The sequence below is a fragment of the Schistocerca piceifrons genome, unplaced genomic scaffold (assembly GCF_021461385.2).
Source record: "Schistocerca piceifrons isolate TAMUIC-IGC-003096 unplaced genomic scaffold, iqSchPice1.1 HiC_scaffold_938, whole genome shotgun sequence".
Classification (NCBI taxonomy): domain Eukaryota; kingdom Metazoa; phylum Arthropoda; class Insecta; order Orthoptera; family Acrididae; genus Schistocerca; species Schistocerca piceifrons.
Window position 1 is genome coordinate 167,501 of NW_025729210.1, and position 5,000 is coordinate 172,500.

Here is a 5,000-nt window from a genome sequence, read left to right on the forward strand (position 1 = left end):
AAGTGCAATCCACCCCTATAACGTGCGTTTCATGAAGAGTTATTGCCAATATGCGACATTCCCGCTGTCCCTATACATGAGCCGCGACCTGTACCACTTACGAGCGAGAGACGCGATCGCGTTGCTCACTGTACGGCGTCCGATACCGAGCCATCAGCATGTCGGTCCCCATGCGCGTTGCACTCGCACTCGCAGTCGCAAAAACGTGGGGCAAATATATTACGCGGAAGAGTTATAACAGACCGAGCCCCACTGCATGAGGGGAGTCTTTGTCACTAATGTACACAGATGGAACATTTTGGACTGGAACCAGATTACCCGTACACACGGCGCTGATTAGTAATCAATGCAGAGCCATCAAACTACAGAATATATATACAACTGTCCGTATACATGCTGAAAGAGTCTGCCCACAATGGGAACCACACGTCAGCCAGCCACTCTGATCACGCACCACTCTCTGCTTCTAACGGGCGCACATACAATATGTAAGCACCAGCATGGAACAACATCCAGTGCATCCTCTCCGCCACATTACACAATCCACACTATCACAACCAGACCAGGAGGTCCATGCGGAAAATACAATATCCCACCCTTTCGACATCCACCATTGCGCAGATCAGGCACCAACACCCACACATGTCCTATACAACGGTGCACCCAACATCACAATAGTACCTCCTGTCACAGCGCACAAACAATGACATGAGTCAAAGACACAGGTCTGACACAAGCATAGAATTGGAGCGCCGCCTCTAATAAGCCAAAGGTGCATCCTGACGTGACAAATCTGATCATGTCACAAGCATTCACTTACTATAATCACTATCAACGAACCTGCCGCCCCCGCCCCCCCCTACACCTTTCCTTACAACAACGTGTAACCTAACCTAACCTAACCTATGTTGTACCTTAACCTAACCTATGTTGTACCTTAACCTAACCTATGTTGTACCTTAACCTAACCTATGTTGTACCTTAACCTAACCTATGTTGTACCTTAACCTAACCTATGTTGTGCCTTAACCTAACCTATGTTGTGCCTTAACCTAACCTATGTTGTGCCTTAACCTAACCTATGTTGTGCCTTAACCTAACCTATGTTGTGCCTTAACCTAACCTATGTTGTGCCTTAACCTAACCTATGTTGTGCCTTAACCTAACCTATGTTGTGCCTTAACCTAACCTATGTTGTGCCTTAACCTAACCTATGTTGTGCCTTAACCTAACCCATGTTGTGCCTTAACCTAACCCATGTTGTGCCTTAACCTAACCCATGTTGTGCCTTAACCTAACCCATGTTGTGCCTTAACCTAACCCATGTTGTGCCTTAACCTAACCCATGTTGTGCCTTAACCTAACCCATGTTGTGCCTTAACCTAACCCATGTTGTGCCTTAACCTAACCCATGTTGTGCCTTAACCTAACCCATGTTGTGCCTTAACCTAACCCATGTTGTGCCTTAACCTAACCCATGTTGTGCCTTAACCTAACCCATGTTGTGCCTTAACCTAACCCATGTTGTGCCTTAACCTAACCCATGTTGTGCCTTAACCTAACCCATGTTGTGCCTTAACCTAACCTATGTTGTGCCTTAACCTAACCTATGTTGTGCCTTAACCTAACCTATGTTGTGCCTTAACCTAACCCATGTTGTGCCTTAACCTAACCCATGTTGTGCCTTAACCTAACCCATGTTGTGCCTTAACCTAACCCATGTTGTGCCTTAACCTAACCCATGTTGTGCCTTAACCTAACCCATGTTGTGCCTTAACCTAACCCATGTTGTGCCTTAACCTAACCCATGTTGTGCCTTAACCTAACCCATGTTGTGCCTTAACCTAACCCATGTTGTGCCTTAACCTAACCCATGTTGTGCCTTAACCTAACCCATGTTGTGCCTTAACCTAACCCATGTCGTGCCTTAACCTAACCCATGTCGTGCCTTAACCTAACCCATGTCGTGCCTTAACCTAACCCACGTCGTGCCTTAACCTAACCCACGTTGTCGCCTAACGTAACCCACGTTGTCGCCTAAACCTGCTCTGTAATTGTTATACGACTCGTTCAATTAGTGTAGTGTTGCCCACCCGCAACCCTCGCAATATAGTTCGCTACTCGCACTCCCCGCTCCCCTGTGTATCGCTTCATGTTAAACACCTTGCAAGTCTTGCTCACTTTCCACATGCTCCTGCTGTACACTGTAATGTGGATGGCAGCAGGACGTACATGCCGCCCCTCCCCACGTCCCCACCTTGCCCCCTGCCTTCGCAAGCTGGTTGGTGAGAACTTTGCATGTTCAATGCCCTCCGCATGCGACGTACTCAGGCTACGTTGTGGTGCGGCCTGTGTCAACTGTCCGCTAATGTCGTACGCGTAAACCACAATCTGTACTGCACATTCGTCCTTATGTACTGAATGATACATCGTGGCACATGTGTGACCGTACAACGACTGCGCCCAAAAACGGCGGACCATACAGTGCAAATATTGTGCACGCAGCTACGTGTCGTCTCCCTATGAGAGCTGGATTGCAGTGTGGTACGCCATAGAGACGTGTGGGAGGAACGGACGCCGTGGATGGCGATCAGCATGAGCTGTCTGTTGATGTATTCGGACCTAGTCGTCTCTCCTCACACACCGTGATGGCATGGTGCACCGCGTTCCATATCTGCGACATGCTACAGAGGCCGGTTGACAGTCGTTCGAGCAATGGACATCGCATACGTACGGGGGCCACCTTCCACGTATTGTCTAGGCGTGCACATTTTGTTGCGTGTATGTGGGCAGACGTAGTGTGGCGTGACACCTGACACAGGCATGCAATAATCGTGGAAGTTGCAAATGGCGATGGACGCCTGCGTTTTCTGGTGAAGTTACGCAAATGAACAAATGGTAACCTGTTGTGGTGCGGTTGTTCTCGCTAGGGGTGAATCGGTGATGGCGACGATAGGTTGAGGTACTAACCGGTTGTTCCAGCGATACCCACCATGCCGACGAAACTGAACGGCATCTGGGTGTGAAGCGATACGCGGCGGTGGCTGGGTGGGACCGTCCCCGGCCGGTGAGGGGGCGCCTCCCGGCGTGCTGGCCGCGCGGTGCGTGGGCGCACGCGCTACAGCCGGCTGGTGGGGGCGGCCAGTGGCAGGCGCGCCGGCCGACGGACGCGGCAGGCGTCGCAGCTGCGCGCCGGCGCACCCTGCGCGCGGCGCCGTGCGGCCAAAGTAGGTCCTCGCGGGCCCGGTGCGAAGCGCGGTGGACATCTTCAGTGTGCTGGTCCGATTGAGGACTGTGTGCGTTGAGGATGCGCTGCCGCCCGGCGCTCGGCGCCGCGACGCCGTCTGCTGCTCGGTCGCCCCAGCGGTTCTCGCTGGTGGTTTGTATCGCAGCTGTGCGGATGTGTTGGCGCGTGCGCTGTGCTGGGAGAGTTCGCTTCGGCACCCAAGTGGGGCTTTTGTCCTTCTGTGGCGCTGGCGTTGGAGCTGCCGGTCACCGTAGGTGGCGCGTGTTGTCTCCCGCCGGCAATGCCACGACAGCACGCTCCCGGGCCTCTGTCGGCAGCGGCAAGCTCAGTTGGGAGCACGGGTGGTCGCACCGAAAGCGTCTACTCGCCTAACTCCGGGCGATTGCGCCTCTCTCGAACCCGACCAAGTACTTGGGACGGCGCTGCGCGCCGCCGGGACCTGAGAGGGTTTCGAGGTGTATTGTGCAGGGGAGCTCAGCCTCCTCCTGTTTGCAGAATGATTGAGCGGACGCTTGCGTGTTCGCGCGGGCCCCCGGGACACACTCCCGGGCGGCCGGCTGCTCAGCTCTAGTTGACGCAGCTCCCTGGTTGATCCTGCCAGTAGTCATATGCTTGTCTCAAAGATTAAGCCATGCATGTCTCAGTACAAGCCGCATTAAGGTGAAACCGCGAATGGCTCATTAAATCAGTTATGGTTCCTTAGATCGTACCCACGTTACTTGGATAACTGTGGTAATTCTAGAGCTAATACATGCAAACAGAGTCCCGACCAGAGATGGAAGGGACGCTTTTATTAGATCAAAACCAATCGGTCGGCTCGTCCGGTCCGTTTGCCTTGGTGACTCTGAATAACTTTGGGCTGATCGCACGGTCCTCGTACCGGCGACGCATCTTTCAAATGTCTGCCTTATCAACTGTCGATGGTAGGTTCTGCGCCTACCATGGTTGTAACGGGTAACGGGGAATCAGGGTTCGATTCCGGAGAGGGAGCCTGAGAAACGGCTACCACATCCAAGGAAGGCAGCAGGCGCGCAAATTACCCACTCCCGGCACGGGGAGGTAGTGACGAAAAATAACGATACGGGACTCATCCGAGGCCCCGTAATCGGAATGAGTACACTTTAAATCCTTTAACGAGTATCTATTGGAGGGCAAGTCTGGTGCCAGCAGCCGCGGTAATTCCAGCTCCAATAGCGTATATTAAAGTTGTTGCGGTTAAAAAGCTCGTAGTTGGATTTGTGTCCCACGCTGTTGGTTCACCGCCCGTCGGTGTTTAACTGGCATGTATCGTGGGACGTCCTGCCGGTGGGGCGAGCCGAAGGCGTGCGACCGCCCCGTGCGTGCTCGTGCGTCCCGAGGCGGACCCCGTTGAAATCCTACCAGGGTGCTCTTTATTGAGTGTCTCGGTGGGCCGGCACGTTTACTTTGAACAAATTAGAGTGCTTAAAGCAGGCAAGCCCGCCTGAATACTGTGTGCATGGAATAATGGAATAGGACCTCGGTTCTATTTTGTTGGTTTTCGGAACCCGAGGTAATGATTAATAGGGACAGGCGGGGGCATTCGTATTGCGACGTTAGAGGTGAAATTCTTGGATCGTCGCAAGACGAACAGAAGCGAAAGCATTTGCCAAGTATGTTTTCATTAATCAAGAACGAAAGTTAGAGGTTCGAAGGCGATCAGATACCGCCCTAGTTCTAACCATAAACGATGCCAGCCAGCGATCCGCCGCAGTTCCTCCGATGACTCGGCGGG

At 52.8% G+C, this 5,000-nt stretch overlaps 1 non-coding gene across 1 annotated transcript in view; it reads left to right on the plus strand.

The window, feature by feature from the left end:
• Positions 1-3,828: 3,828 nt before the first annotated feature.
• The window catches only part of LOC124772338, a 1,909-nt gene continuing 737 nt past the window's right edge, over positions 3,829-5,000 (plus strand). Inside the window, exon 1 of the ribosomal RNA XR_007013961.1 lies at positions 3,829-5,000. This exon is cut by the window's right edge and continues 737 nt beyond it. This is a non-coding gene — a ribosomal RNA (small subunit ribosomal RNA).